General features: G+C 42.4%; 1 long non-coding RNA gene and 2 pseudogenes across 1 annotated transcript in view; 1 reads left to right on the forward strand and 2 right to left on the reverse strand.

Annotated features, from left to right (window-relative positions):
* Positions 1-2966, reverse strand: part of LOC139026993 (uncharacterized) — a 6074-nt gene extending 3108 nt beyond the window's left edge. The window contains exon 1 of the long non-coding RNA XR_011479012.1: positions 2271-2966. This is a non-coding gene — a long non-coding RNA (uncharacterized lncRNA). The remainder of the gene's footprint in view (positions 1-2270) is intronic.
* On the forward strand, positions 175-355 carry LOC112079017 (U1 spliceosomal RNA; annotated as a pseudogene).
* A 1551-nt stretch (positions 2967-4517) lies between the features above and the next one.
* LOC112079016 (deoxyribonuclease-1-like) overlaps positions 4518-10914 on the reverse strand; it is a 9357-nt pseudogene continuing 2960 nt past the window's right edge.

Consider the following 10914-nt stretch of genomic DNA (forward strand, 5'->3'; position numbering starts at 1 on the left):
GCGCTGTTGGCACAACCTTCCTTTTGTTATAAAGAGAAAAGGTTCCTGACTCCTCTTCCTATTTGACGCAGAGATAGTGATGTGATATTATTCAGAACAACCAAAGTGGTTACCGTTCGACGAAAATGTTGGGGCAACTGGAGAGACTTTTGCCTGCCACCGATGTGTAAGAGTATACTTATCCACTGGCAAGGGAGGCTAGCCCGTGATCAGAAGGGCCATGTTTCACCCCAGGGCCGATGCTCAGCCATTGCAACTGTGGCTGTGCTGACGCACCTGCGAGTTTCGCCAAATGCGGAAATCTCGATTGCCATAATTTATGGTAGTGGGGGACTGCGCTTCGCGCTCTTCCCCCTGATGTCTTTGTTTTGATGATAAACCTTGAAGGTTGACTGTGCTTATGGGATCTTTGAAGTCAGTTTGAAAGAGATTTTGTGGACCAATCGAAAGGTGAAACATTTGTTTGTAGCGCAACATTAGTTGGCATTTTGTGGAAACATCATGTTCCAGAAATTTGCAGCATGGGTATCTTATGCCACGCTGGTTACTTTCAATCAAGAGATAGTTAGAAGCTGCTCTAGCCCACCCCCAGTCATGAAAAAAAAAAAAAATGGTGTCATCACCGCCCATGCGCTACAATATGAAATTGGTCCCATACATGCGCTCCTTCCTTAGGCACAAGAACAATGCAATAGTTTTTTCAAACATTCAGAGCTTTTTGTGTAATTGTATTCTGGCTAGTAGGAACTAGCTGCATGGGAAATTGTTGCTAATGATGTATTTGTCAGAAGTATTGTAACTTTGTCTATTTTTTCCCACAAGGCTGAAATATGTCTCTCGCTTTGAAACGTTAGCAAGGTTTGTTTGTAGTTTCATCCAAACTATCTGTGCTAAAAAGTGAATGGCTACAGTATATGTAAATTTCTCCGCCTTTTTGAGTGACCCGATGTTCAAGCTGCTTTATCTAAAATTGGTGAGAAATGGCAATGTCTGTTTATCAGACTCAGCTTTGGACTCTGATATGGTAATACAAGAGTTTGTTCGCTTCGCTTACGGCCTTACTACTAGAATACATCCGATCTCGTCCTGACTCTCGGAAGCTAAGCAAGGGTCGGGCCCTGGGTTAGTACTTGGATGGGAGACTGCCTGGGAATACCAGGGCTGTAAGCATTTGTCCACTAAGGTGTGCTCGTCTCATTAATTAATCAGCAACACTGCCTTGTAGATAAGCGTTTGATGCTGAATTGACTAAAATTTCAGCTTATTGTGGGCTAGGTCTCCCCTTGCCCTTATTAAATACACGATCAAAGTTCCGTGTGTTGTCAGGGAGCAACTGCCTTTTAATTTATAAGACAAATAAAGAATATTGTTTACTGATGCAGCTTGTGTGTGCTGTGCTCCCATCGCGCCTGTTCAAATGATAGAGGAATTAAATGCTGGTGAGGAGCGGAACTGGAATGACTGTCTGATGGCCCTGGTGTTTTTCCATGGTGGAATTACAACCTTCTTTTACGGAGTAAAATCAAAAGCACAAGAGATGTGAGATGTTAATCGCTAATAAATTCAATTGGGTTTCATGCATTTGTCGTGTGTGTGTCTAAAATGTGATTGTAGTTTTCGTCATATACGCATACATTTGTGATATTCAGACAGGTTTTAATTAAAGATATTAAAAAGTCATTGGTCTATTTTTTTCCTACAGTGGTTTCGCATGATGGGAATCTAGTGTTCACTGATATAAATCTAGTAAAACAACAATAAACAACTTTTTCAACCAATCCTGTCTGCAAGTGCATCCTAAACGGCAATTTCACGCCAGGTCGAAGTGATGTGATAATTACTCAGAACACAAAGTGGGTTACCGTTAGACGAAAATGTGGCACTGGGGAAGACTTGCCCGCCACCGATGTGTCAAAGTCATAAGCTTTAACACTGGCAGGGAGCTACTGTGTTAAAGAGGCTGTTTCAACGAAGGCTGCTCACCCATTGCACTGTGGCTTGTGCTGAGACCCTGCGAATTTTCCCAATGGGAAATCTTCGATTGCATAGTATGGTAGTGGGGGGACTGCGTTCGCGCTCTCCCCCTGGATGTCTTGTTTTTGATGAATAAACCTTTTGAGGTTGACTTTGTGACTTATGTATGGAGATCTTTGAAGTCAGTTTTGAAAGAGATTTTGTGGACCAATCGAATAAGGTGGAACATTTGTTTGTCAGCGAAACATTTGTTTGGCATTTTTGTGGAAACATCCACAATGTTTGCGAAATGCGACACGTAAACGGCTCCCCGGTCCCCTTTAGGGCCCTGGTCAAAAGTAGTGCACGATATAGGGAATAAGGGGCTACGTCCCAATTATCTCTCCTTTCTCCTGTGTGAACTTGTTCTCTTCCCTTCACGGATTTGAAAGGACATTTTTGTGGGGAACGAGTGCACCCTTCAGGAGTAAAGGAGAGATTATTGGAACGCAGCCATCCTTGAAGAGGATGTCTTCTGATGCCCAGGCACACATGTGACAGTAACCTGGGGGTGAGTCTCAATAGTCTGCCTCCCTCTGCTTGTCTCCTTTCATTTATTGAGAGACACCCACTGGTTACATCTCAAATAGCACCCTAATTCTCTATGTAGTGCACAACCCCTATAGGCTCTGGTCAAAAGTAGTGCACTATATAGGGCATAGGGTGCCAGTTGAGACGCTACCCTGTCATATATGTTTTTTTTTTAAACAAACGTTTCTTATTGGACAAAATGAGGTCGTTCACTCCCTGTTTTGTCCCGTTTGGATCCTAATGAACACACCCCCGGCCTTATTTCCCCCTTCCCCCTGTCTGGACTGAATCACAGAGCACTGTTACGATGTAGCTGATTGGACAGTATGTCATCTTGCCTTTTGTCTGTGAACATCATGTTTTGTTTTTTCTTCGTATGATCTTCTCCTGTACTGTTGGTTTGCAAGTAAACATCTTTAAAATACCTTCCATGGAATGTGTGTTGAGTTTCATGTTCTTTGATGTCACTAGTTTAGGGCAGGGTTTCCTGAATTCTGTCCTGCCCTTTAACTGATCAAACAGTAGCCAATACGTGTTTAATAGGCTGGTTGGATTGGACGTCATTCCATGGTGTCTGAGCTGTTACTGAGGGGCTTACGAACAAATCCCAAATGAAATATAGAATTCATATGTGTTCCTTCTTTATAAGGACTCGTTTCAGCTTGAATGTTGGACAACAATAACAGGGAGCAGAGTTTGACTGAGTTTTATTGAAACACGTCATGGTGATGACACTCAACTGGCACCTATTCCCTATAGAAGGCTCTGGTCCAAAGTATGTGCACCACAAGCAGAATAGGGTGCAATTTGAGAGTGTTGAACACTTCTGGAGGCGGGCTCATGCAGCAGGGGCGTGACCAATCAGCTTCACCTCACAGGGTAGTGGTCGCTGACAGCCAATGCCTGAGAGGGGAGAGAGATAGAGCTGTAGTAAGACACTGTACTCTACCTAGCTCAACACCATTTAAAATGGGCTAATAAAATAATTCCTGATTAGAAGGCAAATACAAGTAGCTGTCTCCTATTGACTGAGGTGTGTTGTACTATATGACTGAGGGTAATGTTAGGTCTCCTATTGACTCAGGTGAATGTTAAGTCTCCTTTATTGAGCTGAGGTGAATGTTAAGTCTCCTATTTGACTCTGGAGGTGAATGTTAAGTCTCCTATTGTGAGATGTATTGTGTCTCCTACTGACTGAGGTGAATGTTAAGTCCTCCTATTGACTGAGGTGAATATTAAGTCCCTATTGACTGAGGTGAATGTTGATCTCCTACTGACTGAGGTGAATGTTAAGTCCTCTATTGACTGAGGTGAATGTTCAATTCTATTGACTGAGGTGAATATTAAGTCTCCTATTGACTGAGGTGATGTTTAGTCTCCTATTGACTGAGGTGAATGTTAAGTCTCTATTGACTGAGGTGAATGTTAAGTCCCTCTATTGACTGAGGTGAATGTTAAGTCCTCTATTGACTGAGGTGAATGTTAAGTCTCCTATTGACTGAGGTGATGTTCAGTCTCCTATTGACTGAGGTGAATGTTAAGTCTCCTATTGACTGAGGTGAATGTTCAAGTCCTCTATTGACTGAGGTGAATGTTTCAGTCTCCTATTGACTGAGGTTGAATGTTCAGTCCTCATTGACTGAGGTGAATGTTCAGTCTCCTATTGACTGAGGTGAATGTTCAGTCTCCTATTGACTGAGGTGAATGTTCCAGTTCTACTGACTGAGGTGAATGTTAGTCTCCTATGCTGAGGTGAATGTTTCCCTATTGACTGAGGTGAATGTTAAGTCTCCTATTGACTGAGGTGAATGTTAAGTCTCCTATTGACTGAGGTGAATGTTCAGTCTCCTATTGACTGAGGTGAATGTTCAGTCTCCTATGATGAGGTTAATGTTAGTCTCCTAGACTGAGGTGAATTTACAGTCTCCTATTGATGAGGTGAATGTTAAGTTCTCCTATTTGACTGAGGTGAATGTTAAGTCTCCTATTGACTGAGGTGAATGTTAAGTCCTCTATTGACTGAGGTGAATGTTCAGTCTCCTATTGACTGAGGTGAATGTTAAGTATTCTTATTTCACTGCACTATCATATACTATGACTGACCTGTAAAACAACACATTTCACTGCACTATCATACTACTATGACTGACCTGTAAAACAACACATTTCACTGCACCTATCATACTACTATGACTGACCCTGTAAAACAACACATTTCACTGCACCTATCCGGTGTAGTACAATAAAATATACATATTGAAAGTTTAGCCTCGCGCTTCAATGCTATAGTTGTGAGATATAGACCCGATATTGTGTTTACTTCGTGCATGCAACATCATATGGCTGAGTCCTCCTTTAAGGGGTAAGAGTTGTTACCAATGCTGTGGCTGAGCTTCAGTTGTGTCATGTAGTCGAACACCTCAGCCGACCCAGGATCACTCCTCTCATCATCTCAGTGGTGGCCACCACCCTTCATAACCAGAACAACAGTTAGTCTGTGAGTGAGTGTGTGTGTGAGTTTGTGTGTGTTGTGAGTGAGTTGTTTGTGAGTGAGTGAGTGACTGTGTGACTGACTGAGTGAGTGAGTGAGTGACTGTGTGTGACTGAGTGACTGTGTGTGTAGGTCTGACCTGTCCGTGGGGGCAGTTGGTGTGTATGCGTGTTGAAAATGTGTGTGTGTAAATGTGTGTGTTTGATAATTGTGTGTGTTTGTAATATGTGTGTGTAAATGTTGCATGTGTGCATGTGTGTGTGTGTTGTGTGTTGGGTGCATGTGTGTCTCTGACCTGTCGTAGGGCAGTCGGTGTTGGAGACGGTGGTGTCAGCGTGGTCAGGTATCAGCCAGTGGTATCTGTCGTCTGTGAAGAGGCGTATCCGCTGCCAGTCTGATCCAATCACGTAGCGACAGCCTGCGTTGAAGTCCCCCAGCAGCACTATGTCCTGACAATCATTCTAATCATCAATCAATCAATCAATCAATCAAATCAAACCTTTGTTGTGCAAGTCAAGTTTCATGTTTTAATGTTATGTTGCACAAGAACAGTGAATGCCTTTCTCTTGTAAACTCTAAAACCCAACAATGCAATAATCAATATCAATGTAGTACAACACTGAACAAAAATATAAACCCAACATGCAACAATTTCAAAGATTTTACTGAGTTTCATTTCGTTATAAGGATATTAGTCAATTTAAATAAATTCATTAGGCCCTCATCTATGAATTTCACATGACTGGGAATAGAGATATGCATCTGTTTGTCAGAATTACTAAAAAAAAAGGTAGAGGTGTGGATCAGAAAACCAGTCAGTATCTGGTGTGACCATCATTTGCCTCATGCAGGGCGACACATCTCCTTCACATAGAGTTGATCAGGCTGATGATTGTGGTGTGGAATTGTCGCCACTCCTCTTCAATGGCTGTTCAAAGTTGCTGGATATTGGGTGGGAATGGAACACGCTGTCGTACAGGTCTATCCGAGAGCATCCCAAACATGCTCAATGGGTGACATGTCTGGTGAGTATCAGGCATGGAGGAACTGGGACATTTACAGCTCCAGGAATGTTGTACAGATCCTTGCGACATGGGGCCGTACATTATTATGCTGAAACATGAGGTGATGGCGGTGGATGAATGGCACGATAATGGGCCTCAGGATTCATTACTGTATCTCTGTGCATTCAAATTGCCATCGATAAAATGCAATTGTGTTATTGTCCGTAGCTTATGCCTGCCCATACCATAACCCCACAGCCACCATGGGGCCTCTGTTCAACACGTTGACATCAGCAACCGCTCGCCCCACAGTGTTCTGCCATCTGCCGGTACAGTTGAAATCTGGATTCATCCATGAAGAGCACACTTCTCCAGAGTGCCAGTGGTCATTGAAGGTGAGCATTTGCCCACTGAAATCAGTTACGACGACAAACTGCAGTCAGGTTCAAGACCTCTGGTGAGGAAGTGAGCAAGAATGCAGATGAGCTTCCTGAGACGGTTTTGACAGTTTGTGGCAGAAAATTCTTTGGGTTGTGCAAACCCACAGTTACATCAGGTTGTCCGGGTGGCTGCTCTCAGACGATCCGCAGGTGAAGAAGCCGGATGTGGAGGTCCTTGGCTGGTGTGGTTACACGTGGTCTGCGTTTTTTTGCGGCCGGTTGGACGTACTATCCAATGTCTAAAACAACGTTGGAGGGAGCTTTTGGTAGAGAAATTCAAATTGAATTATCTGGCAAATTTCTGGTGGACTTCCTGCAGCCAGCATGCCAATTGCACGGTCTCTCAAAACTTGAGACATCTGTGGAATTGTGTGACAAAACTGCACATTTTAGAGTGGCTTTTAATGTTCCCAGCACAAGGTGTTAATGATCATGCTGTTTAATCAGTTTCTTGATATGCACACCTGTCAGGCGGATGGATTATCTTGACAAAGGAGAAATGCTCACTGACAGGGATGGAAACACATTTGTGCATTTGAGAGAAATAAGCTTTTTGTGCGAATGGAACATTTCAGGGATTTTTATTTCAGCTCATGAAAACACGGGACCAACACTTTACATGTTGCGTTATATTTCTGTTCAGTATGATTTCCTTAAATGACTCTAACTCATTAGAATCGTTAAAATTGTTCCATTTTGTGTTTATATTTTGTTCAGTGTACAGTATATATTACAGGGTCAGTTCCAATACCATATTTACAATGCGGCAGGGATACTGGAGTGATAAGTTAGATACTGTATGTAAAGGGGTGAGGTGACATCAGGAAATATAATGATAAACAAGAGTAGCAGGGATACTGGAAGTTGATAGAGTTAGATACTGTATGTAAAGGGGGTGAGGTGACATCAGGAATATGATAAACAAGAGTAGCAGCAGTGATTGTACGATACATTTCCATGACAGACTGACCAGGTGAATCCGGGTTAAAGCTATGATCCTTAATTGATGTCACTTAGTTAAATCTACTTCAATCAGTGTCGATGAAGAGGTGGAGACAGGGAAAGCCCTTTCCTGTAGTCAAAGACCAAACATCTCCCTATTTGGCGCTATGGGTAGTAATATTAGATATTAATATGATTAAATACAGTCATATTTTAGATTATTTTATTAATATTTTTTCAATAATGAAATAAGATGCATAATTTTTAATGATGGAAATCTGGTCTCTTATTTCAGTCTTCTTGTGATGAATATAAAGTGTAATATTGGGATTAAACTCAACATGGAATACATTTAAACTCCATAACTCAACATGGAAACACATTTAAACTCCATAACTCAACATGGAACACATTTAAACTCATAACTCAACATGGAAACATCTTAAAACTCCCATAACTCAACATGGAAACATTTAAAACTCCATAACTCAACATGGAAAACATTTAAACTCCATACTCAACATGGACACATTTAAACTCCATAACTCAACATGGAACACATTTAAACTCCATAACTCAACATGGAACATTTAAACTCCATAACTCACATGGAACACATTTAAACTCCATAACTCAACATGGAACAATTTAATCCATAATACCAACATGGAAACATTTTAAACTCCATAACTCAACATGAAACATTTTAAACTCATAACTCAACATGAAATATATTTAAACTCCATAACTCAACATGGAACAATTAAACTCAATAAATCAACTGGAACACATTTAAAACTCCATAACTCAACATGGAACACATTTAAACTCCATACTCAACATGGAAATACATTTAAACTCCATAATCAATGTAGGAAGGTGTTCTTAATGTTTTTGTACACTCAGTTGTAAATGATGATTATATTCGCGTGTGTCGTGGCGAGTCAGTTATATCATGGTGTTCAGTGGTGTGTGAGTTGTGTGTGTGTGTGGTGTGTGTGTGTGTGTGTGTGGTGTGTGTTGTTGTGTGTGTTGTTTGTGTGTGTGTGTGTGTGTGTGTGTGTGTGTGTGTGTGTGTGTAGAGTCCATAGAGAGAAAATAAATAAGCCAGTATTGAAGTCCCCTAGCAGAAACTACTACAGAGGGGAGTGGTGTGGTGTGTGCCTGTGTGTGTGTGTGTGTGTTGTGCCTGTGTGTGTGCCTGTGTCTGTGTGTGTGCTTTGTATAGTCACATTGGTGTTCCAGCGAGCTCTGACATCCAGTGCCACATCGTACAGGAAGCGTCAACCTCCTTCACTGCCGAGTCTGAGAACGTGTGTTGAGGTATCAAAACAAAGTTCCTCACAGCTAGAAGAGAGGGTGGGAGAGGCAGTGAGGTGGGGAGGGAGGGAGGAATTCTCTCTAACTATTATTCTGACATTTCACATTCTTAAATAAAGTGGTGATCTAACTGAACCTAAGACAGGGAATTTTTGACTAGGATTAAAATGTCAGGAATTGTATTTGGCTAAGGTGGTATGTAGAACTTCCACTTCAACTGTATATATAGGGAAGGTAATCAGGAAGGTGATGAAGTCCGGTGTTGTCTCATGAAGCGCAAGTGGTGCGTAGCGATGGTGGCGGGTGTGCGTAACGATGATGGCAGGTGGGTGCGTAACGATGGTGGCAGGTGTGCGTAACTATGGTGGCAGGTGTGCGTAAACGATGAATGGCAGGGTGTGCGTAACGATGGTGGCAGGTGTGCGTAAGCGAATGGTGGCAGGTGTGCGTAGCGAATGATGGCAAGGTGTGCGTAAACGATGGTGGCAGGTGTGTGTAATGATGGTGCGAGTGTGCCATAAACGATGGTCGGAGTGGTGGCGTAATAATGAATAAACTGGTGACAACACACCAGAAGAGGAGCTGGAGTAGACGTACAGTAACGTAAGTAAGACCTTCCGCCTAACCTTAACCCATTTTGCAAGATTCCGTGAACAATAGTTGTACGTTTGAAAAAATGATGCAATATATTGTACATTTAGAAATTCAATAACATATAATACAAATGTAATTTGTACATACAGTGCATTTGGAAAGTATTAAGACCCCCTTGACTTTTTCCACTATTTGTTACGTTACAGCCTTAATTCCTAAAAAAAAAATTTTTTTTTTTTTTAAATCATCATCACTCTACACACAGCACTCCCATAACTGGACTAAGGAAAAACAGGTTTGTAATAAATTTTTGGCCATTTAAAAAATAATTGACCAAAAAAAACGTGTTTACATAAGTATTTCAGATCCTTTAAGCTATGAGACTCGAAAATTGAGCTCAATGTGCATCCTGTTTCCATTGATCATACCTTTGAGATGTTTCTACAACTTGATTGGAGTCCACTGTGGTAAATTCAATTGATTGTGACATGATTTGGAAAGACACACACCTGTCCTATATAAGGTCCCACAGTTGACAGTGCATGTCAGAGCAAAAACCAAGCCAATGAGGTAGAGGAATTGTCCGTAGAGCTCTGGAGACCAGGATTGTGTCAAAGGCACAGATCTAGAAAGGGTAACCAAAACAATTCTGCAGCATTGAAGGGTCCCAAGGAACACAGTGGCCTCCATCATTCAATTGAAGAAGTTTTTGGATCCAACCAAAACACTTCCTGGAGCTGGCCACCCGGCCAAGCCGAGGCATTCGGGGGAGAGGAACCTTGGTCAGCGAGGTGACCAACAGACCTGATGGTCACTCTGACAGCACTCCACAATCAGGCCTTTATGTTGAGTAGCCGGATGAAAGACTCCTCAGTAAAAAAGCACATGACAGCCCACTTGGAGTTTGCCAAAGGCAGCCTTAAAAAACTAATGTAAATAGTCCGTGTGGCCATTTGATTAATTGCGGTCTTATGGCTTGGGGATAGAAGCTTGTTAAGGAGCCTTTTGGACCTAGACTTGGCGCTCCGGTACGTTTTCAAATGCGGTAGCAGAGAAAACAGTCTATGACTTGGGTGACTGGAGTCTTTACAATTCTTTGAGCTTTCTCTGAACTGCCTAGTATATTAGGTCTGGATGGCAAGGAAGATTGGCCCCAGTGATGTACTGGGGCCGTACGCACTACCCTCTGTGCGCCTTAAACGATCGGATGCCGAACAGTTGCCAATACCAGGCGGTGAATGCAACCGGTCAGGATGCTCCTCGATTTGGTGCAGCTGGTATGATTGCAAAATACTTCATCGACACTTTGCTTCTTGAAGTCTCATTTCTTGAAACTTGCCTGATCTCTCCCCATTCCCATCTCCCTCCCGCTCTCTCGCCCCATCCCCATCTCCTCCCATCCCGCCTCCCACCTCTCCCCTCACCCCCCCCCCTTTTCTACCTGTGTAGTTTCGAGGAGAACAGTGAAAATGAAGGGTTCTCTGATGAAGGTATCTGTACGGCAGGGCTCACAGCCGTCAATCTGTACGTGTAAGTTCTTAGCCAACAGAGACAGTCTCTCTCTATCATATAGCAGGAA

The sequence above is a fragment of the Salvelinus sp. IW2-2015 genome, unplaced genomic scaffold, assembly GCF_002910315.2.
Source record: "Salvelinus sp. IW2-2015 unplaced genomic scaffold, ASM291031v2 Un_scaffold6698, whole genome shotgun sequence".
In the NCBI taxonomy this organism is placed as follows: Eukaryota; Metazoa; Chordata; class Actinopteri; order Salmoniformes; family Salmonidae; genus Salvelinus; species Salvelinus sp. IW2-2015.